The 24,743-nt window shown below is 38.2% G+C and overlaps 1 protein-coding gene across 2 annotated transcripts in view; it reads left to right on the top strand.

Annotated features, from left to right (window-relative positions):
* Positions 1 to 24,743, top strand: part of CDH18 (cadherin 18) — a 454,121-nt gene that overhangs the window by 110,110 nt on the left and 319,268 nt on the right. The window lies entirely within an intron of this gene.

Below are 24,743 nucleotides of genomic sequence, written 5' to 3' on the forward strand. Positions count from 1 at the left end.
GCCATCCGAATGCTAATTATTGCTCATTAAATTACAATGAGATCTTGCCTTACTCACTGTGGAGCTTATTATATTTAATGAGTTTTGCAACTCTCCTGCAGAACAAAACTCAAGAATGCCTGTATGCCTATGTCCTATTTAAGTCGATGACACTAAACATTCTGTGACATGTGTACAAGCTTTCTGACACATTTGTAAGTATTTGCAATTGTTTTTAAAAGCAGTAGGTTACTTTCCTCAACTTTAGAAATGCCTCCTAAGGTGCCTAACACCAAATCTTTGCTGAAGCATTTTGGATCAGATGAAGGGTGAATGGTTTTACAAATCAAACCCATTCAATAAACCTTGCTTTCAACTCTTCAGTATACTCATTTAAAAGAGTGTATGTGAATTGAGCGTAATTTAGGGCTCAGTGTGAGACATCATTCATATTTAAACTTTTTTAACTTCAGATTTATACACTTCGAACAGTGTTAATATGGATAAACAGTGACAACTAAACAGCAGCCAGAGGAAAATTGAGTAACATTATTTATATAACCTGGATCCCCTGCACACCATATCAACACTTAATATAAATTTTTGGTCACTCGGCACCTCATTCTTTGCTTACTTCTGTGCAGGAATCTCAACCACACCACCATCAGCCCAGGCAAACCAAATCATGCAGAATATTTGGAAATGTAGAAATTTTAGCAGAATTAAATCTAAAATAACAAAAAAAAAATTGGAATTGTTTTCTGTGTATTACCGTTGGATATCCTCTAAGAAACTGAAGGTCTGCTTGATGTTCTTAATTTAAAAGTTGCACTCCTAGTAAATTCAGACAAGCAAATGACTCTTTAAACAAACTATTTTGCCTTCTTTTAATGCCACTAGTGGGAGCTGCACACATGGGAACTAGATCCTTGGCCCAGATTCTTGTTCCACAATGGCCTCTTGGAGTCACAGGTGCAGATGCACCTGGATTAGCCCTAAGATCAAGGAGCCTTAAAGGGAGTAGCTTGAAGACACACATGCCTGCTCCAGCTGTGCTGAGTGTACTTGGTTGCAGCTGAACAGCTAGTCCATTAAATGATGCAATAGGTGGCACTTAGCTCCTGCCTATCCAGATATACAGCATACTCCGCGAAAGGGAGCTTTGTATGCATTCTTTGCAATGCCGGTCAGTGATCTAAGCAATAGTCTTTTTTTTTGAAAAAGCAGGAATGGACTCAAGCTCTGATCCACCGCTCTAGCAGGATTCTAGGGGCCAGGTCCTGAGTGTTTGCTGACCTGAGTCAGACTGATTTGTGTGTGGAGGAGAGCTTGGGCTCAAACCTGAGTCTTAGCAAGGGCTTGGTGTGAATGTAGACATCCCATAGAGGGGTATGCAGGGGGGAGATGGAGGTGATGGCTCCAAGGCTCCTCACATATAGAGCCTTCCATTGAGGTGACAAGAATGGCACACAGAGCTGGGATGATCGTGGAGTGCCGCATAGGCCCTGCTGCATGGGGCTGGATGAATAATAGATTATTCAGTTTGCCGGAAATTCTGAAAAATTAGAAAAAAAAAACATTTCAGGTTAAACTGAAAACAACATTTTTTGAAATGTTTAGTAAATTGGAAAGTCAAAAAAATGTCTTTTAGTGTCAAATGAAAAGTTTTGTCCAACCAGAAAAAAAACATTTTATTTTAATTTTTAGCGTTTTTTTAACATTTAAAGATAAAATTAAAGGAAATTTTGAAATTAAGTCACTTTGAATGGAAAAATTGAAACATTTAGTTTTGAAAATATCAAAATGAAACATTCATGGGCGAAGGGAGGCTTGTTTTTTTCCTGACCGAAACAATTTGGTGAAATCAACAAAAAATCATGAAATGTTTCCTGGTTGCCGAATCTGTATTTTTCACTGAAAAAATAATTGGTCAAAAATGTTTGCTCAACTCCAGTCCCATCATACACAGACTTCAGTAGAGGTGCAAGTGCCACTACTCCTACGCCAATCTGCAGTAGGTGCTTCCGACCCTGCACCAACCATGGCAGCACTGGAGTGTCTCTGCAGATTTAGGAAGACATTCCTACATTGAGTTACTCTGTTCAATATTGCAAGGTTTTCTTCTCATCATATGGACTGGAATTTTATAGTTGAAGAGTGCTTAGTTTTTGCTCATGTTGGTGAGACTCACTGAAAAAGATTCCTACTTGCTGTGGGTGAGTAAATTTTGCAAGCTCTGAAAGATAAAATATAAGTGTGAAGTTATTATTCTTAGTTACACTAGCTTGTATCCAATGAAAGTTTCTGAATTAGCTGATTTTTTGCCCCATGCTGTTAGGTGCCTGGATCCATTCAGATCTCTTTTGAATTCCAATGTAAATATTCCTTTTTCCCCTCCCACACCCATTCTTTAACACACACACATACACCCTTCTGGTGTTAACAGCATGCACTCTGCGGTGTAAATAACAATAAAAAAACCACTATTCCTGAGATGTTTCAGAAATATTGTTTTTGAGTGGTTTCCCAAGGGTCTTGTGAGCCTGGCATCTTAACATTTATTCAGTCTGATCCTCTGTTTGCACTTTTTCAGTCCAAAAAACCATATTACTCTCTGCTGCCTACAGGCATAAGAGATTCATTTCTGTCTTACAAGCAAAATGAATAGATATTTTGAACTGCCTCCATTTTGTTTAAAGTTTGCCTTTGAAAACTTAGCATGATGGATTTGAGATTTCCTTTCAGGCACCCTCCAATTTATTCCCATTATTTATATTTTAAGGTAATGCTTCTCTCTTCTGTCATAGTTCTCTAAGTGCAGTGGAGGACTGTTTAGCTGCTTTATGTAAGAGGCAGCTCAGACAAGCTGCAGTATCACTTTTGCTTTTGGTAGACCTTTTTACACATAAAATGCTCCATTATATCACTGATGTTCCCTAACTGAAACATCAGAATTGTTAAAGACCGTAAAGCAACAAGTGAACAGAAAGGAAATTCAGCTTCCTTTTCCCTCTGCTGATGGTTCTACATAATCATGTTGTTGCTCTCAATTTTACCCTTTCCCCTTCTCCTTCCTTATAGTTCTCTGAATCCTCTGGTCTTATTGCTCCAATTATAGTCCATTCTTGGATTTGCATCTTGAGATTTACTTCCTCTTAGAACACTAGTTCTCTAACTGGTACATTGTCTCTCTTCTCTTTCAAAACCATCTGTAAAACTGACTATTGGGCTATCCTCACCTTCTCCTCTTCCCCAGTAATTTCTTCATTCTTTCCTAAACTGATCTTCTAAATCTTAAAAAGAAAAGGAGTACTTGTGGCACCTTAGAGACTAACCAATTTATTTGAGCATAAGCTTCCGTGAGCTATAGCTTACTTCATCGGATGCATACTGTGGAAAGTGTAGAAGATCTTTTTATACACACAAAGTATGAAAAAATACCTCCCCCAACCCCACTCTCCTGCTGGTAATAGCTTATCTAAAGTGATCACTCTCCTTACAATGTGTATGATAATCAAGTTAGGCCATTTCCAGCACAAATATTTGGAAAAATCCTCAGAAGACATGAGGAAACATTAAATAGAACTAAATATGAATAGCTTGGTTAAAGTATGACTAAGGGTGTCTTGGAATGGAGGTGGGGGTAAAATTAGATATTTGAAGAGAGTACGAGCCGAAGCAAGAAAGGAGCTGTTGAAGATGGAACAAACGTGTACTAGGATTTGTGGGATAAAATTAAGAAGGGGGAAACTGAGTCTGGATTAAGTCAGATGGAATTTCCAGACCAGAAGCTCTGTTAGATTGAGGAATTGTCTCTGAAGGAAAGCTATAGAAGCCCCATCATGAAGAATATTTAAAACTCAACTGGATGAGGCACTAGAAAATCTACTTCTGGGGAAATGTAAACTCATTAAGCTTTACTTGCACTGGAGGATAAACGTGATGTGTGAATACACAATTGTGTGTGTGTGTATGTTCATGTACATATATGTATATATTTAATATTTATCTTCAGATAAAGGGTTGATTTCCTCCACCTGAAAAAAGACTGTTGAATTTTAACTTGAGAAGCTTCTCTCTGCATTATTCCTATAGCACCAGATTTTTATTGGAGCAGTAATTTTTTTATTACTTTCAGAAAAGAGCCCTTCCTTATGTATGATGGAAGGCCTCTTTGTCTTTAAGAACGTTCCATAGATTTTTGAAAACAGAGGTCTAATACAGAGTCAGTTTCAGTTCTCTCAAGGAAGCTCAGATGAGCCTGAACAGCTACAAAAACATCAGTTATAAAAGAAAAAGGTTCTGACCTCACTATTTGAGTGTCTGAGAAACCATTCCCTGCTTTCATTTTTCAATTATTGTCCAAAGCAAAAGTAGCCTAATCATTTTCAAACAAAAATCTCTCTTTTGAGGACTCAATGGCTCTAAGCTGATTTGATTTTAATTTTATTTTTAAAAGGTATTACTTTTATGGAATTCTTGTACTGCTGTATTAAATCTAGAAACTCACTGACCAGAGATTGTGAAAACAAAAAAGACTCGGAGAGCATTTTAATGTTCTGCCACAGCAAAAATTATTCACTTTCATAAAACTAGTAGAATTCAAGGGGAGATCACCAGGCTAAATTGGCTTGTGCCTAAACTAGCTACAACATGGTATGTATGTCCCTTTTGTTCACAGATTAATTTATGATAGTAATGTTTTGCAATCTTTGAACAAAAAGCTTAACCTCCACATCACTTCTCGTTTCCAGAAAAATGGGTATAAAACCAAATAAAAAATCTCAAGACACTTAACAGAAATGAGTAAGTATTTTATAGCATTTCAGCAATGGAGAAGCTGAATCACATAGAGATTAAGGCCCTGATCGTGCACAGACATATGCACATGTTGAAGCATGAGCATAAATCTGTGCAGGATTGACACTTAAGTGGTCATACAGTAAATCAGTGACTGAGTCTGGAATAGAATGCAGGACTTTCAGCCTTGTTGCCTCTCCCTATGGCATCTCTGTAGTCTATGGGACTGTGATACAGGAAGATGAAAGCAATGTACTATAGCATCTATAAAGAGGTCCCCATGGTATCACCATGGCAACAGAGATAGATAGTTTAAAGGCATCTTTGTTTTATCTGTCTTGAATGACCCAATAGTCTTCCTCCTCCCAAACACTTTGATTCAGTTTGGTGTCCAGTAGAACTGGGTAAGCAGCTGATAAAATGCAGGATTTTTTAATTAGCTTTTTCCCTCCACAAAAATCTTTCACTAAAAAAAAAAAAAAATCAAAACATGTTGAGCACTTTACATGCTGCTCACCCAATTCTACTGGACAGCAAACTGAGTCAAAGTGCTTGGGAGGAGGAAGATTCTAACTCTCAAGTAAATATACAAGCATTGGTCCTCAAGCTGAGTTTGTGTTTGGTGAATTTTGATTTGCTGGAGTGCTCAGGATATGTTTGAGGAAAACTGAAATGTCCTGAATAACATTAGCAAGGATACAATTCATATTCTTTCGCTGCTACCACCTGTGAGAGGAAAAGGATGAGTGCTGGATTGTCCCAAAATCTAATACTCAATAGACATCCAGAGGACATCTGAGAGATTCTGTAGGGTGTGATATACTGTATAAACAGCAGTAACTTGAAGAGTAAGGGAGCCTAACATGGCCACCCTCAATATACTCTGTCACCACAAAGAGGAATCAAGAGAGCAACCCTGACATAACACAAACATAATATGGATTATTTTGGTAGCAGCCTACACGAATTGAATTGTCCTCCAATTCCTTTGTTATGGCCAGTTTGGGGCTCTGGAGGAGCTTGCTGGTACAGCTATAATTTCAGCCTTTTTGTACCTGATCTCGAAGGGGACACAATTTTTGGATTAGGACTCTGATAGTTAATTGGCATTTTATTGTAGGTACTCGGGTGGTGAGCGCAGGGGTTTTTGTTGGTGGTTTTTTGTTTTTGTTTGTTTTTTGCTATAAGAAAAGAATCACTTTGCAAAATAAAATACTCATCTGCTGGCTTCATAAGTTGAACCTGTTATAAATAAAAATCAAATGTAAATCAAAAGTTTCTTGCAGGCTTGGAGAGTCAGTACTTTTTTTAAAACAAAGATTACTGTATACTGACAAAGGTTGGAGGGTTAGTCCAGAGTACGGCAGTATAGTGCACCCATGTGACCATACTTTCAAAAGTGTTCAGGGCCATATTTTTCAAGTGATCATCACCCAGAATTGGTCCCACATTTTTAAGAGAGCTCAACTTCCATTTAGATACCTAAATAAGAGCCAGAATTTCAAGTGTTCAGCATCTAGTAGCTTGCAGTATGCAGTTACCGTCAGATTTTTTCAAAAGATTTTAATACCTAAAGTGTTGAGCAGTTCTGAAAATCTGTTTCCTAAATAATGTATCTATAACAGTTCTGCAAACTTTTGTCAACAAATATTTTCGATATGGTGGTTCTGAATAGTGCCTTGGATTACAATTATATGTGACTTTGGAGAGATGAATGTTTATAATCCGAGTTAGAAATGGCTATCAGCAGCATTATTGTGATTAACAACATAATTAAATGATGTTGGAAATTTACTGATCTGCCTTTGTTAAAGAGCTAATACTCTGAGATGGCAGAGAAAGAAGGATTTCATAGATTCATAGATATTTAGGTCAGAAGGGACCATTATGATCATCTAGTCTGACCTCCTGCACAATGCAGGCCACAGAATTTCACCCACCACTCCTAAAAAAGACCTCACACCTATATCTGTGCTATTGAAGTCCTCAAATTGTAGTTTGAAGACCTCAAGGAGCAGAGAATCCTCCAGCAAGTGACCCGTGCCCCATGCTACAGAGGAAGGCGAAAAACCTCCAGGGCCTTCCAATCTGCCCTGGAGGAAAATTCCTTCCCGACCCCAAATATGGCGATCAGCTAAACCCTGAGCATATGGGCAAGATTCATCAGCCAGATACTACAGAAAATTCTTTCCCGGGTAACTTGGATCTTACCCCATCTAAAAACCCATCACAGGCCATTGGGCCTATTTACCATGAATATTTAATTACCAAAACCATGTTATCCCATCATACCATCTCCTCCATAAACTTATCGAGTTTAATCTTAAAGCAAAATAGATCTTTTGCCCCCACTACTTCCCTCGGAAGGCTATTCCAAAACTTCACTCCTCTGATGGTTAGAAACCTTCGTCTAATTTCTAATCTAAATTTCCTAGTGGCCAGTTTATATCCATTTGTTCTTGTGTCCACATTGGTACTGAGTTTAAATAATTCCTCTCCCTCTCTGGTATTTATCCCTCTGATATATTTATAGAGAGCAATCATATCTCCCCTCAACCTTCTTTTAGTTAGGCTAAACAAGCCAAGCTCCCTGAGTCTCCTTTCATAAGACAAGTTTTCCATTCCTCGGATCATCCTAGTAGCCCTTCTCTGTACCTGTTCCAGTTTGAATTCATCCTTCTTAAACATGGGAGACCAGAACTGCACACAGTATTCCAGGTGAGGTCTCACCAGTGCCTTATATAACGGTACTAAAACCTCCTTATCCCTACTGGAAATACCTCTCCTGATGCATCCCAAGACGACATTAGCTTTTTTCACAGCCATATCACATTGGCAGCTCATAGTCATCCTATGATCAACCAATACTCCAAGGTCCTTTTCCTCCTCCGTTACTTCTAGTTGATGCGTCCCTAGCTTATAACTAAAATTCTTGTTATTAATCCCTAAATGCATGACCTTACACTTCTCACTATTAAATTTCATCCTATTCCTATTACTCCAGTTTACAAGGTCATCCAGATCCTCCTGTAGGGTATCCCTGTCCTTCTCTAAATTAGCAATACCTCCCAGCTTTGTATCATCTGCAAACTTTATTAGCACACTCCCACTTTTTGTGCCCAGGTCAGTAATAAAAAGATTAAATAAGATTGGTCCCAAAACTGATCCTTGAGGAACTCCACTGGTAACCTCCCTCCAACTTGACAGTTCACCTTTCAGTAGGACCCGTTGTAGTCTCCCCTTTAACCAATTCCCTATCCACCTTTCAATTTTCCTATTGATGCCCATCTTATCCAATTTAACTAATAATTCCCCATGTGGCACAGTATCAAACGCCTTACTAAAATCTAAATAAATTAGATCCACTGCGTTTCCTTTATCTAAAAAATCTGTTACTCTCTCAAAGAAGGAGATCAGGTTGGTTTGGCACGATCTACCTTTTGTAAAACCATGTTGTATTTTGTCCCATTTACCATTGACTTCAATGTCCTTAACTACCTTCTCCTTCAAAATTTTTTCCAAGACCTTGCATACTACAGATGTCAAACTAACAGGCCTATAATTACTTGGATCACTTTTTTTCCCTTTCTTAAAAATAGGAACTATGTTAGCAATTCTCCAATCATACGGTATAACCCCTGAGTTTACAGATTCATTAAAAATTCTTGCTAATGGGCTTGCAATTTCTTGTGCCAATTCTTTTAATATTCTTGGATGAAGATTATCTGGGCCCCCCGATTTAGTCCCATTAAGCTGTTTGAGTTTCGCTTCTACCTCAGATATGGTGATGTCTACCTCCATATCCTCATTCCCATTTATCATGCTACCATTATCCCTAAGATCCTCTTTAGTCTTATTAAAGACTGAGGCAAAGTATTTGTTTAGATATTGGGCCATGCCTAGATTATCCTTGACCTCCACTCCATCCTCAGTTTTTAGCGGTCCCACTTCTTCTTTCTTTGTTTTCTTCCTATTTATATGACTATAGAACCTTTTACTATTGGTTTTAATTCCCTTTGCAAGGTCCAACTCTACTTGACTTTTAGCCTGTCTCACTTTATCCCTACATATTCTGACCTCAATAAGGTAGCTTTCCTTACTGTGTTGTTTATTCATTGGGATGGATTATTTAATCAATATAAATACCTTTAATGTCCAACATCTAGTGAGAATACACGACAAGAAATATGGTCATGTGCAATTATATTCCGCTTGTTTGTCATTTAATGAATACATAATACACTTAAATCCTTCTAATTGCACATGGCCATTTTTTTTTGTCATGTGATCACACTAGATGTTGGAAATTAAAGGTATTGATTGCTTGGGATGGATGTTCTTGAATAACTTTTTTATTGTTCTATGGCTATATATTTGTTTTTTGTTTGTTAGCCATTGCTTATTTAATCAACAGTCCCAGTCCTCTTTTTATTATTTTTTAAAAACTGAGTCTTTAATTTTACATTAAGAACAATTATCGCAATGTAGTTTCAGGTACTACACCTGCCCTTGAGTCCCTCTGTCAATTTTTGACTATAAAATCAAATTTCCATTAGTGTGTGAGTATGTATAATGCATTTTTCTTTCTCCTGTTTCTTTGTGAAAGACCCACATAGAAATTGCCTATACAGAGGGAAAAATGAAACTAACTATAATAAACAATCTTTAGACAAAAAGATAGTCCCTAACCCAGATAGTTTAGCTGTTATTTGTAGTATTAATAGGTAAAACAGCTTCATGCAGAAGTGCGACTTGCAAGTTAGCAGTGTCTTTTTGATAAATATCTTTATTCATACATCCAGAAAATAAAATCTTTGATACAAAGTACCTTATACCTGTATCAACAGGTTAATTATGTTGGTTTGTGATGCAAACATGTTGGTTGTCTGTTTTTCGCACTATACAAAACACTTCCTGATGCAAGAAGAAAGCTGGGATTCTTTATTGTGTGAGCAGATAGTGGCAACTGCCATCTCACTCTCTGGTTTGCTTCATGAAATTTTGCCCAGGTTGAAAGGAATACGACTGTTGATTGACTGTTAAATTGGAAGCAGAGCACAAGTGGAGCTATGTCCAGAGATGCACAGAAAATATTTTGTTTTTCCTCTCTATACTCCTATGGAATGATAATTCTAACTGAATGACTAATGTCAGTTGAATGACTTATGCAAAATTGGCAACTCTATCATAAATGCATAACTTTTGTATTGTTTCTATTAATCTAGCCACAGATGGTAGTGGCATAAAATGGCATGTAATTTTATTTTCAGTGGCCATACTGAATCTCATTTGCATGCCCTGGCAATGCCTGCTCCTAGTAACTAGACGTTAGAAACCACAATTATGTATTATACCATGGTGACTGAAAATGTTTAAGGCTGTGCACAGATACAATATTTAGGGGCATTTCTCACTAAATGTGTGTGTGTGCAAAACTGCTAGAATGAATTAGAAAATCAAACCATGTATATTTGTTAATATTTTCTGCTAAAGTGTAACATTATTTCTGGGACTATTTGTAGCTCTATGTCCATAATCTATTCAATATTTAAGTAATTATATGTTTACTTTTTACAAATTAAGGTATTTGTCACTGTCACAGTGAAACAACAACTCTTTATAGGACAGATTTTATTTGCCACTCATCTTTTGACTAGTTGAATATGACATGGGAACAGATTTCATCCGAGATCTGTGTTCACTGTGTGCATTCTCTATTCTTATTCATTACTGTTACTGTGTGCTGGGTAGGAAATATTACTCTGATAGATCTAAGGAGGGTGGGCACATTGCAATTCAGCCTGTGCAAAGAGTAGCACATAGTAACTTTCTCAGCTGTTTAGTTTCACACTCCTTAGATGGAACTCAGTAGCATATGTCAGCACTCCTCTAATGTTATGCAGTGTTTGCTCATTCTGTTGAGTTATTTGTCAGGTAAATACATTCAAATATGAAAAAGCAATCGACACTGATGTAAAGAAGTCATTCAGATGTTTGAGTACACTACTGTAACTCCTCTATTCAGTGTTATAAATGTTTTCTACCTCTCTGTCTTCATATAGCTCCTGAATGTAGTTTATTTTGGATAATAGATCATAACAATCCAGCTCATACTGCTCATCCAAAGAATGACATTTTAAATCACATCTTCTCTTCACTTTTAAAGACTGGCATACATTCCATATTATGACATGTCTTATGATTTGGGGATTGAACCAGACATCTTTCTAGGTTCAATCTATGGCTTCCAGAACAGTTAGACTATTATCATGTCTTAATATTTACATGGCTTACAACTGCAGCTGTACATCAACTGGAAAACATGGCACACTAAACGGGGCTATTTCTTCTTGTAATATTTCTGTATTAATGTTATGTTAAAAAAGTCTGTCGCTTAAAAGGTAATAAGGAATGTCATTTTCGTCTTTCCTGTTGAAGACTCCTTAAGCTGTTGTGCATTTGACACTTTTTATTGCACAGTGGAAAAAACTGTAATTTTATCTACAGATAGGCCCAAGCCACATAATTCAGATCCCATTTTGCATCTAGACTTCCCAAATGTGGCTGTGTATGTGTCTGTGCTCATCTCTAACTATTATATAGTTATACATTTTTGGTCTCTAATATCTATAAAAAACATTTGTATTGTCTCTATCAATTTGCTGTCATAGGATCTTGAATCTTTGGAGTGTCTTCATTCTCTTGGGGTGCGTGTGTGTGCATATTTGCTCAAGTTCTTGTTCTCCTATTTGCCTGATGAGCAATAGTGGCTTTCTGGAATGCTTTATATGGAAACTATGGCTGCATCACAAAATACATCACTTTGCCTGATCTCCATCAATCTTTCATGTTGCAGAAAAATCCATGCTGATTTGCATTAAGTTGATAATGTCAGCAGTGTAACTCCTTTTTGTGGCAATCTCTTATGTATAAGAGTCACCATTAAAGTGTCTTCCTTTGCTAATTGTTAATATACCGTAATGTCTTAGATAGCATAGCATTCCTCTCTACATAAACATAGATAACTGTTATCTCAAAATGTTGACATTTTGGCAAATAATGACTTTTATATGTATTTGCACAGACATGCTAATAAGTGATATTTTGAAAAATCTAAACCGGTTGTTGAACTTCCTTGGTTTCTTTCAAGAGACAAAATGGTTAGCAGAACTTTCATAGTAAACTAAAACTGCAATTAAATACAAACATGATTTTGTATACCTGAACTCAGAGGAGGGAGTCAAGGAGACTATTTGGATTACATTCACGATAGTCAGTGATGTGGCTTGTGTGAGGAAAAATGCTGTCTCGTTCTTGTTAGCATTTTCCTTTCTGAGAACATCATTAAAACAATTACTCTGAAACTTATAATGAAGCAGTGACCTATCAGATAGTGTTGTAAGCTGAGGGACATGGAACAATCATGAAAAACAGTTCCTGAGTGATATTTTGTAGAAATTGCTTACATGTGTGAGCTGCCGCCAGTTCAACATACAGCTCGCAAGGAATTTTAACACAACTTCAGAACCTCCCAGCTGTTTACATTTGATATATGTATTGAGGTTTAGCATTAGGATATGCCAACAACTCCTTGGAACTTGCACGTGTGGCAATGTTGCTTCATACATATGTGTTTATGCTACAAGAAAGGTCCATTTAATTGTGAAAAATCCCAGCGGCCATGTCCAGGCACACTTCTAACTTTCTTCATGGCTGACCCATGTTACTTGAACACTGTCTTTCTATATTATATCACTTGCCCTTACTGCCCAAGTTGAGAATCAGTTTTATAGTCACCTGATGAGTGGGCTGCCTAGTTTTTTCCCCAGAGATCTAGAAGGCAGTTGCCAGTGGTAGGCTGTTGAAATCCATGTGGAGAGGATTCATAAGCTGAATGCATAGATATACCAGTACATGTTCCTTGATGTTCTAGATTGTGCTCTTAAGTGTCAGACTAATTAGGTCATTTCTGCACTACAGAAATGCTGCATTATCAGGCTAATTATACTAAAAGCACAGCGCTAATTATGTGACAGCTCACTGTGAGGAGTTGCCTTGGATGTTGTCTTTATCTGTGATACAGTTAACCATTGTGTACAGCTACACTTTCAAAACCTTATCTGTAAAGTGCGAAATACTTCTGACATGAAAGAACAAGTCCCAGTGCAGTTTCACCTGGATTCAGATAACATTACAGGAACTCTGAGAACTTTCACAATACAGCAGAGCTTCCCCAAAAGTGGGTCATTAACCCCCTGAAGGAGAGGGCAGTGAGGGTCATGTCGGGCTTCTTGGGGAAGTCACAGAGATCATACACAGTTATATTTTTCCCCGCACACACACATTTGTTTTTAATTGATAAACATCATACATTCTCTACTGATGTGTTCCTTGAAGACCATTGTATTTTGTATTATTATTTATTTATTCAGTTAGATTGGGGCCCCACTGTACTGGTCCCTTTAAGGGTTTGCAAGCCTAATAGACAGACCTCTCTGTTGACAAGACTAATCACTTTCAATTCTGCTATTCAGTGTTGGGCTGACAGTATTTTCTTGGTCCCTGGCTCCACTACAGGTCACCAGGCAGGCAGTACATTTCTGTATTTCCAGAATTATATATTACAGGATTTCAATTCCATTCTTTGGTTCGGGGATTTTCATCCTTGTTCAGGACTTTTTTTCCAAAAACTTGAAATTTTTTTGCAGAACTCAACTTTGGTTTCCTGGCCAGCCCTCCTTAGATTAAATCTCTTTGGAGGCCGGGGCTGTCTCTTTGTTCTAAATTTTTACAGTGTGTAACAGAATAGGTCTTGGTCCTTGGGGACCCTAGATCCTACCACAATGTACACACACGCACATATCTCCAAACCCTACTCTCTGTTAGGGTAAGTCACAACCACTCTGGTTTGGATAAGACTGAAATACAAGGAAGGTGTCATTAACATATAGTACTATAAGTCTCCTTATAACATTAATAGTAGTCCCATTCTGAATTTATTTATTATGATGTATTTCTATTTGCTGTTCTGTTAGTATGATAAAAAATAGGAATCACCAATTATATTGGAGCTGTTTATATAAACATTGTAATACTTGTGTTTATATTGCTGTCCTAAAGTGCAAGACAATAAGCCATTTATTGCAAGGATATTAAAACCTTTGTACTAGCAATTAAAGAACAAATGAGTTGGTGGTAATGTGTTACCATGGATCATGTGTGACCGCCTCACAATGAAAAGGTGATTTTATTCTACTGACGCAAGTGTTTGGAATTGAGAACAATATATTAATTTAATGGATAATGTAATTATCTCTTAAAAGATTATTGTATACTATACCTTCATGTAAGTACATGCAAAATAAAAGGTACTGAGCATATATTGGCTAATGAACAAAGAGATGCGGGCAATATGATCTTAGCTATGCAGCTGTTCTACAGTAGCCTTTAGTACCAAAATATCATTTCAAATGGTACCTCAACCACCAATGGATCTGATTTCTTGATAGACACCAATAATTTGTTTCTGGATTACCAAGCCCAGGTTTTCTGTTTTGTTCTAGAAATTATGTGCATAACAAAGAATATGATCCAGTGTCCTGTAGCATAAGTAGTAGGGTGCACTAGGTAATGGATTTGGTTGATGGATATTTCCATGTTTAGAGGCACCACTTACTTGATGGGTTTGGTTGATGGATATTTCCATGTTTAGAGGCACCACTTACTTGATGGGTTGGGTTGATGGATATTTCCATGTTTAGAGGCACCACTTACTTGATGGGTTGGGTTGATGGATATTTCCATGTTTAGAGGTACTCAAATCATGCCACTTACACACACACTAATGTTAACAGCATAAAATTTGGCTGTAGGTAGGAAGGGTGATTTATAGGAATGATTGAACCTAGCAGACATGGGTTCAGTTTCTGGCTCAGCCACAGACTTCCTGTGTTAAGAATTAAGACAACATTTAGGGCTTTTAGCACTAAACTAAGTACTTACGTTAAGAAACATAAAAGCAGAAACTGAGAATACCCATACCGATGCCTTCTCCCCTGTATGCCATGCTCTAAGCAAAGCCATAATTACCAATGCCACTGTACTAATAAGTCCTGGGGGGGAAATATTTCCTAAAATCCAGTTTGATGATCAAATCAACTCTACAGCAAAAGTCATTAGATTCCTTTATAGTCTTACACCTCAGCACCTCTACAAGAGCAGGGACAGCAGACCTGTAATTATCCCTTTGTTTAGTGAGTATTAGGTAATGTCCCTACTCCCTGGATCCAAGTTATTATCTTCATCTGTTAAAAATATTTGTGTATGCAAAAAACATGGATCTTCAGTACAGCATTTGATCTTTTGCACTGCTTGAGAGTTTATTTGTTATACAAAAGAGAAAGGTAGGTTGGTTGGGTGGTAAATCAGCACGTTCAATCGCTCAGCCCCTCATTTACCACTTTACGTACCAAACTGGAAATACTTGTAAAATCCAAGTTGGCACAATGAGACTGGAACAGACTTTTCCATCAATTTCTTCAGATTTCTTTTGAGCAAATGGATGAGTGGAATAAATCGACTACATGATTTCATTTTCCTGTGATTAGTTTACCACAGTGAAAAATATCAGTTTCCTGACTTAAAATAAACAATCTTCTCCTTTTTGCCAATGCCATTCTGTATGTGTGCCTGGGCCTTGACCTTGACCTCTAGTTTTGAGTTAGAAATATTTTGATTGATCTTCACGACAATATTTGGATGGACTTCAGACACTTCCTGAGCTCTGAATCTTATCAGTACTCTACTCTTCAGTCCATTTTAGATGCTCATTGATCGGGATTCTCCAGTGCTTTCAGTGTCTTTTTTGGCTCTCACCTGGTTCTGTAATGGTCTGATTGGGCTTGAAAAACCCTTTGTATTCACTCCTCTCCTTGGGCTAAAGGCTTCCTTAGTCTTTTGCTGTGGCTTTTTAAAAGGTGATTTCTAGATGGAGAGAGCATCACCTTATAGACATTTCCTTTCTGTTCTGTATTATATAATCTCCTATAGCATTCCATCTTACTTTCACTGTCAGAATGTTCAAGGGGTAGGGGCGTGTGTGTAGGGGAAGAAGAACTTTGCTTTTTTGGATTGTGATTTGTAAACTTTTATTAGGTGGTTAACATTAATACAGGCCTTGTATGCTTTATATACCTTCCTAATTAGTTGATTTCCCTTTTGGAGGAAACTGTAGACACCAATGTTAAAATTTTGTAAGTACCATATCTAAATATCTCTGAGATTAATATCATGTAGCTAGACAAATTCAAAGAAAAGAGAAAGAAACTAGTCTAACATTTTGTTTTGAATGAAACAGCTCGCAGCTATATGCTGAAGATTTTTGAAGTATTTCTAAGTGTCTGCCTCTTGGTGCTGCTCTTGAGAGAGTGAGAATGGTAACGGAAAGAATGTTTAAATATCTTCAAAGTAATACGGTCAGCAGTTAACTAGATTTGCAATAAGAGAAATGCAGTTAATATTTTGTCTACGTTTTTATTCTAAATATATAACCAGCTAAAAAAATCATACATTGATTAAAAAAACCTGCCATCATCCCAGAACACTGGTCAAGAAATACCATGTGCCTGGAATTGAATACCTTATTCAGACTTCTTGGGCATATGCTGTTCTGTTAAATTAGTGTCTGTCTGAAGTAAATCAAAATCAGTGAAGTTACTCTGGAATTACATTTGTGTAACTAAAGGCAGAATTTGGTCCTCTAAGGTCGGCCTGTTTTTGGTTGTTTTTTTCTTCGCTGTGCTGGTAAATCAGCTTTGTCTGTTTTATGGAGAATGTGACTGGATGAATTGTGGAGTACAAAGTGTAATGTACAAAGCAGAGCTGCAAAGGATACAGTTATCTAAAAGGCTCAGCAAAATCCTCCTCTGAAGGAAATGATGGACATTTAAAACTAGTTTCTTGAACTACAGTTCTCCAGAATTTTCCATTACAGGAATGGAATGAGAATGTACCTTTTAACTGTATAGTACATTTCTGAATTTAGTGAATTCTCCATGTTGTGGGGAATTCTCTTATCAGGATTCCAGACACTGCTATCAAATCCTGATTTAAAATGAAAGCTCCAAGCATGCTGGTGGTATTACTCATACTTCAGTTTGTGGGTTTTGTTACACTCAAACCAAAAACAGTTGGTGCTTCATGGAAACGTGTGTAGTTTAAAACAACCAATATCCTCATAAAATTAGTCTGTCATTAACAGTTGAATTTTTCCCATGGGAATTCACTTCAGGACATTTCAATGACATACAGAACTGAGTAGCACTTCAGTGCTTTGGTGCTGGGAAGTGAAAAGCCCTCTTCTCATAATCGCTTGTTGGAGACCAAGTGTGAGAGACTCACATTTTAAATAGGATGTTAACTTGTGAGGTTTTTCTTTGTCCTGGTGTGTTCAAAATTGAATTGCTTTTGTGTAGAAGATGAAGGACTGAGTACACCAGAGGCTAAAAATCATAAGCTGAGCACAGAAGTATCCAGCCTCAGCATCAAGCTGAAATAACCACCTTTTTCTGGGGAGAGGTAAAAAAATATATACTAGTAGCTGGGTGGAGTGTGGGTTTTTTGTTTGTGTGTTTTGTTTTTGCTCATGTTTGATTTTTGAAAGTGAGAGAGATTCTGAAGCAAGAAGAGGTATCTTATGTTGTGAATGATACTGACTCAGGATCATTTCAGTATATTCATACATATTTATATCATACCTACATACACATTTCCCATAATATTAGAAGATAAAGTGGAATGCCTTTATTATTGTAACCTACAAGGTGAGGCAGTGTAGTAATAAATCATGTAATCTTAGTAAAGTAGGGCTGAAAGGGACCTCAAGATGTCATCTAGTCCATCTGCCAGCCAGGGCCAGCTCCAGGCAGGTGTTTGGGGCGGCAGTGTTTCCGCGGCAATTCAGCAGCAGCTCCTCTGTCTTGGCGGCGGCAGCTTCTCTGTCCCACCGGCCACAGTGGCAAATCGGCAGCAGCTTCTCCCTTTTGCCATCTGCGGCAGCAGTTTTCTTCACTGTGTGGGGTGGCAAAACATGTAGTGGGGTGGCAAAACATGTAGAGCCGACCCTGCCGCCTGCATGGAGATAAGATTAGTTTTAAAAGAGTTGTTATATTTCCATGGAGCCCAGCTAACAACCCCAAATTATCGTTTTACAGTAATATTTTACTTTATAAAAAGACTTTACATCTTTTAAAAATCTTAAATATTAGAAAGTCTGGAAATTAACAACAGATGTATGGAAAACTTTTCCTGAGCATCTCACTGAATTAGTAGCCTATGTCCCCTTTTCAAAAGTGACTTTCAGTGTGGCTTGGGCTCCTAGATATGTCGCTTTTGAAAATGGGATGTAGGCTCTTAGGTCCGTGAGATGCTTTTGAAAATTTTACCCCTATAGGAATGATGACACGGGAGGTCCTTTCCAATACCGTGTCCTATGTTTCTATATAATTCTTCACCATATAAAGCTCCCTCACTCACTATAACTCCCTCTGACTTGCATAACCTACCCATCATTAGCTAATTCTAGTTCCATTATTTAACTGTTCTTGTGGGGGTATACTTCAGATTTAAAATATTATTCCTTAATTGTGTAATGAAGATTTCAAAATAGCCCCAAGAAATGTTATCCAGTATGAATTAAGATTTTTTTAAAGTATGATTTATTGATGGTGATTCCAATGGGACTGCTTACAGAATAAAATACTACTCACCATGAGCAAAGGGGGTAGAATCTGGTCATGTTCAAGGCTTCAATTTTTTTAATTTTTAACTATATTTTGTGGCAATTAACCTTTTTATAATAAATAAAAGTATATTTTCGTGTTCTAATAAACTGGAAATGGAACCCTTGCCATTATATTACTTAAATCTTGGTAGCTTTATATTTTCCATGTATGTTGTGTGCATTTATTACAAAAACACTACCTATCTCTTACATAGTGTTTATCATCATTAGATCTGAGAGAGCTTCCCAGTCTGTGTTGTAGTTATCCTTACAACACCCCTGGCAGGTAAGGAAGTATTACTATCCCCAGTTTTCAGCTGGGAAAGCGAGGCACCCTAAGTCAGTTGTCCAAGGTCACAAAGGAAGTCTGTGGCAGAGCTGGGAACTGAATGTACAGTATTGGAGTTTTGGAAAATCATATAACCTCACTCCCAAGAGTATGAACATTTATGCTAAGTTACTTTTTCACCCCTGTACTGCATGAGTTGGTGAATAAATGTTTAAAATCCTCAGGCCTTGGTAAATCAAGTGGTGTGAAACTTTTTAGGAGTTGAGAATATTGCTTGAACAGCCATTGTGGAATGATCCGTACTGTGCTTTGTCCAAACATGTCAAGTCTGTTTATTCAGAAGACTTAAATAAAAAATAAGGTAATCTCTGCAGGCAGCTGCAGAAAAGCTGCCTTTGACTGATCATCTGCATTCTCTTTATCACTGAAGTTTAAAAAAAGAAAAGTAAAATGAGAATAAAGGGTAATGAACTACATATACAGTATTTATCAGACAGCCACTGTACTAGTGTAGATTTCAATACTTTATTTAGTTGATGGACCAATTTTTCTTTGTTCCGCCTAGATTGCAGTTTTATATAAGCCTTTAAACTTCTTTGCAGGTACTCTGTTAAAGGCATTGTCTGTATGCATGTGAGTGCTTTGGTGTTACATGATACTCAAAAGGGCAATGAATCATGCAGCTTAGCACCCACCATATTTTGTTTTGATAGACTTCTATGGGAGCAAAACCCATGCTTTGTAAATAGAGGTATCTTGAATAAACACAGATAAAACAGAATATATTTTATATCTATCGATTTAAAAAAAAGATTTGACCTACTATATTCCACATGCCTTGATTTTGTCTACGACTAAATGCCCAAACAAAGTAGAAAGCAAAAGCTATTTTCAACCCTCTGGTTTACACTCTGAACAGAAGCTTAGGATGGATTTACTGCTTAGCAGGGGCTAATCAACTTTTTCAGCCTAGGTTTTGGGAACAGCACATGCAACCATTTCAAGGATGCATCTGTTCTTTCCCAATAATCCTTTTTTAAACATTTCATCTAATAGAGCTATTCACCTGTTATATATGCGGCTGTATTATCTTATGCTTGTTAAGAAACCATATTGTTGTACATAAAGAATGAAATCATCCTTTAAGATTTTGTTATAATGAAAGCTCTTTGCCAGCACATGAAAATGTTCTGCTATCACCCAACCCCATCTAAACTGAAAATACTCTTATTAAATGAATGTTGAGTAAGGTCGAGTAAAATCCCTAAGGAAATACAAACCTAAGGTCCTGATAAGTGCTCACCAGTGTGAATATTGGTTCCACACCTGGGCTGTGTTGATTTTTAGAGCAATTTCTACAGGACCCCATTAATTTTTAGTAAGACACTCTTTGTTTCATTCCCATTAAATTCCATGGGATTTGTCTGTAAGGGTTAACTAAATTCAATTCAATATATAGTACCACCTGGCTAGGTAACCTGTAATGACATCTGGTTTATTTGATCCTAGAAATGACTTTTACAGTTTAGGGACATAATGTGTACCTAATGGCACTGAGATATGTATAATACTGCTTCATTGCAGGACAGGAAGTGATAGGTCACTAATCACAGGAAATGAACATTAGATATTAAAGCGTGATTCCTTATGAGCACCAAGAGAGCTATGTCAGCTAACATGAAGTATATGTGTTTCTAATCCATTGCTCTCTCATTAGTATTCTATTTGTGCAACATTTAACATTTCGACAACAGTCACAGTGTAACAATTTATCTAATTCCAATCCCGTTTCCCACTGGAATAAATATTACATGAATGGTAAACTATGCTTCAATAAACTCTTGCTGAATATCACTATTAAGGAAATGATGCATTGTTGGTGGATGCTACCTCAGTGCTGTACATTTTGATGAACATTTGTAATGAAGGTTTATGTTCCTACCAAGCACCACTTAAAATTGTGTCAATTGAAGTTCACATTATTCACAATTTAAATATTTTACTGTGCATCTTATAAAACATGATTCTGAGTCTGATAAGGAGGCAGACTAGGTTGGCAATTTAGCATTCTTTTTATGCTTTCTTCTGAACGTAAAAATAGGGAAATATTCATCTGCTTAATGTTACTGAAAAGGACATTTAAACTAAAAATACACTGAGCAAAAAATGCAACAGACAAATATGACAAGATTGTGTGTGTGTAATATATATTCCTGCTTTCAGTGCAAAACTCAACTCAACCGTAACTAAGAAATCAGGACCAGTGCAGCCACACTATTGACTCTAGGCAGCTGGAGTAGCACTTTTTTCCTAGTTTGAATGTGCAGAGACAACATTGTGCTTTTTTTTTTCACTGTAGGATAGAGGAGAGAACATTTAAAATTCATGTATCAGAGGGGTAGCCGTGTTAGTCTGGATCTCTAAAAGCAGCAGAGTCTCCTGTGGCACCTTATAGACTAACAGACGTATTCACTAGAAGTGATTAGTGTTAACTCACACTGAATCCCTATTTACAACCAAATGTGATTCTGCAAACTCTTCCTCCTGTGAGTAGTCTCATCAAAGACATTAGTAGGATACTTGGACATAGAAGGTGTGAAAGTCTATTTTTTGTTTTTGTTTTTTAAACAAGTCAAGTTTAAAAGCCCACTTGTCTGATTTTGTGGTTGTTGATGTCATTATTTATTTATTACACAATTTGTTTATGTAAGTAATGTCCTTGCCACAGTACAAATGGAATAATCATGTTGCTCTGGAATATAACCTATGCCAGTAATCTTTCTTTAGTAGGCTGAACCAAATAACTCTGCTAGGCATATATTCAGGGCTGGATTAACTGAGGGGCTTTAGGGGCTGCAGCTCAGGGCCTCTGGCTAAGGGGGCCCCCACAAAAATAAATCCATAATTCTATACAATTCAGTGGTCACCAACGTATCGATTGCGATCGACAGGTGGATCCTGGAGTATCTAGAGCGATCTCCAGGCCACTAAAAGTCCAGCGCAACAGCAGGGCTCACGCAGGCTTCCTGCTTGCCATGACCCCACGCCGCTCCCGGAAGTGGCCAGCTGCTGGCACATCTCTGCGGCCCCTGGCGGGCAGGGGGAGGAGGCTCCTCACGCTGCCCCTGCCCCCAGCACCGTCCCCACAGCTCTCATTGACCAGGAACTGGTGACACTTGCAGGGTGGCACTTGCAGGTTTAGGCAGTGCACGGAAACACACTGTTCCCCTCCCCCCAGGGGTGCGCAGAGATGTGCCAGCAGCTGTCGCTTCTGGGAGCAGCATGGGGCTATGGCAGGCAGGCAGCCTGCACCTCGCATCCCCTCCTACACTCCAACCCCCTACCCCAGGTCAGAATCCCCTCTTGCACCCAAACTCCCTCCCAGAAAGAAACAAATATAACAGCTGTATAAGAAGTAGGCTATTTTGAATTAACTTAACTATATTCTACATATTTTAAGACTGAAATGTAACCACAGAACTGCTTTATGTTATTTAAAAGGAAAGTTTAATATAACATTAATAGCCTCAATGCCATAATTGTGATCATTTGGTTTTAAATTTGGAAAAAGACTTGTATACAGGGGCCCCAGAAACTCTAATAGTCCTGTGCCCACAGGAGAGTTCATCTGAGCCTCCTGTCCCTCCTCAGAAATAAATAACTATACTGATGAGCCTCAGAGTTATAATAGAATCACAGAATATTAGGGTTGGAAGAGACCTCGGGAGGTCATCTAGTCCAATCCCTTGCTCAAAGTAGGGAGTAACACCAACACCAAGTAAATCACCCAAGCCAGGGCTTTGTCAAGCCAGGCTTTAAAAACCTCTAAGGATGGAGATTTCTCCACCTCCCTAGGTAACCAATTCCAGTGCTTCACCACCCTCCTAGTGAAATAGTGTTTCCTCCTAGACCAACCTAGATCTTTCCCACTGCAACTTGAGATCATTGCTTCTTGTTCTGTCATCTGCCACCACTGAGAACAGCCTAGCTCCTTCTTCTTTGGAACCCCCCTTCAGGTAGTTGAAGGCTGCTATCAAATCCCCCTTCACTCTTCTCTTCTGCAGAACTAAATAACCCCAGTTCCCTCAGCCTCTCCTCGTAAGTCGTGTGCCCCAGACCCCTAATCATTTTTGTTGCCCTCCACTGGACTCTCTCCAATTTGTCCACATCTCTTCTGTAGTGGAGGGACCAAAACTGGACACGATACTCCAGGTGTGGCCTCACCAGTGCCGCACAGAGGGGAATAATCACTTCCCTCGATCTGCTGGCAATGCTCCTACTAATACAGCCCAATATGTCGTTGGCGTTCTTGGCAACAAGGGCACACTGCAGAACCATATCCAGCTTCTCGTCCACAGTAATCCCAAGGTGCTTTTCTGCAGAACTGCCGCTTAGCCAGTCCGTCCCCAGCCTGTAGCAGTGCATGGGATTCTTCTCTCCTAAGTTCAGGACTCTGCACTTGTCCTTGTTGAACCTCATCAGATTTCTTTTGGCCCAATCCTCCAATTTGTCTAGGTCACTCTGGACCCTATCCCTACCCTCCAACATATCTATCTATCTATCCCCTCAGCTTAGTGTCATCTGCGAACTTGCTCAGGGTGCAATTCATCCCATCATCCAGATCATTAACAAAGATGTTGAACAAAACCGGTCCCAGGAGCGACTCCTGGGGCACTCTGCTTGATACCAGCTGCCAACTAAACAGCGAGCCATTGATTACTACTCGTTGAGCCTGACAAACTAGCCAGCTTTCTATCCACCTTATAGTCCATTCATCCAATCCATACTTCTTTAACTTGCTGGCAAGAATACTGTGGGAGACAGTATCAAAAGCTTTGCTAAAGTCAAGATATATCACATCCACAGCTTTCCCCATATCCACAGAGCCAGTTATCTCATTATAGAAGGCAATCAGGTTGGTCAGGTATGACTTGTCCTTGGTGAATCTATGTTGACTCTTCCTGATCACCTTTCTCTCCTCCAAGTGCTTCAAAATGGATTCCTTGAGGACCTGCTCCATGATTTTGCTGGGGACTGATCTGACCAGTCAACCACACACCTCATTTGGGACCGGAACTATGCAATCAGGCAGCATCAGATACACACACAAAAAAGCAAACACAGAACAGTACTGTGTTAAACCTAAACTACTAAAAAATAAAGGGAAAGTTTTTAAACAGAAAGATTTGAGGAAGGTAAGGTAAAGGAAACTGTTTCTGTGCTTGTTTCATTTAAATTAAGATGGTTAAAAGCAGCATTTTTTTCTTCATAGTAAAGTTTCAAAGCTGTGTTAAGTCAATGTTCAGTTGTAAACTTTTGAAAGAACAACTGTAATGTTTTGTTCAGAGTTACGAACATTTCAGAGTTATGAACAACCACCATTCCCAAGGTGTTTGTAACTCTGAGGTTCTCCTGTAGTATAATCTTGAAATCTGCTTCTACATCCAGATGCTCAACTGGTATAAATTGGTGTTATTCCCTTCCCATCAATATAGCTATGCTGTTGCCAACAGCAGAGGCTCTGACCCCTAAAGTTTTAGTTTAAATAAAACAGGCCTCTCAAACATAATATTATTTATACTATGTTCCCAGAATTTGTGTGTTACTGGGTATAATCACATTATAGACAAAATCCCCAGACTGTCTAGATTGAGTTGGAGTCAGACTGGTTTGTTAGGTTCACACCAGACTAAGGGGTGAAATAGAACTTTATCTCCAGAAGGAGCACCTGTTCCCCTCTTGATCCACTGGGGGAAATAATTTACTGTAAGTGTGGAAAGAATGCTGCTTATTTTCCTCCTCATACCTGGCCAGTTTTGCTGGCCAATATACTGGAGAGGGCAGACTCATTCCTTTTAGCTAACTTGATGAGATGATGTTCTCGTGGTTAGGTTG

This window comes from Lepidochelys kempii, chromosome 2, assembly GCF_965140285.1.
Source record: "Lepidochelys kempii isolate rLepKem1 chromosome 2, rLepKem1.hap1, whole genome shotgun sequence".
NCBI classification, from domain to species: Eukaryota; Metazoa; Chordata; order Testudines; family Cheloniidae; genus Lepidochelys; species Lepidochelys kempii.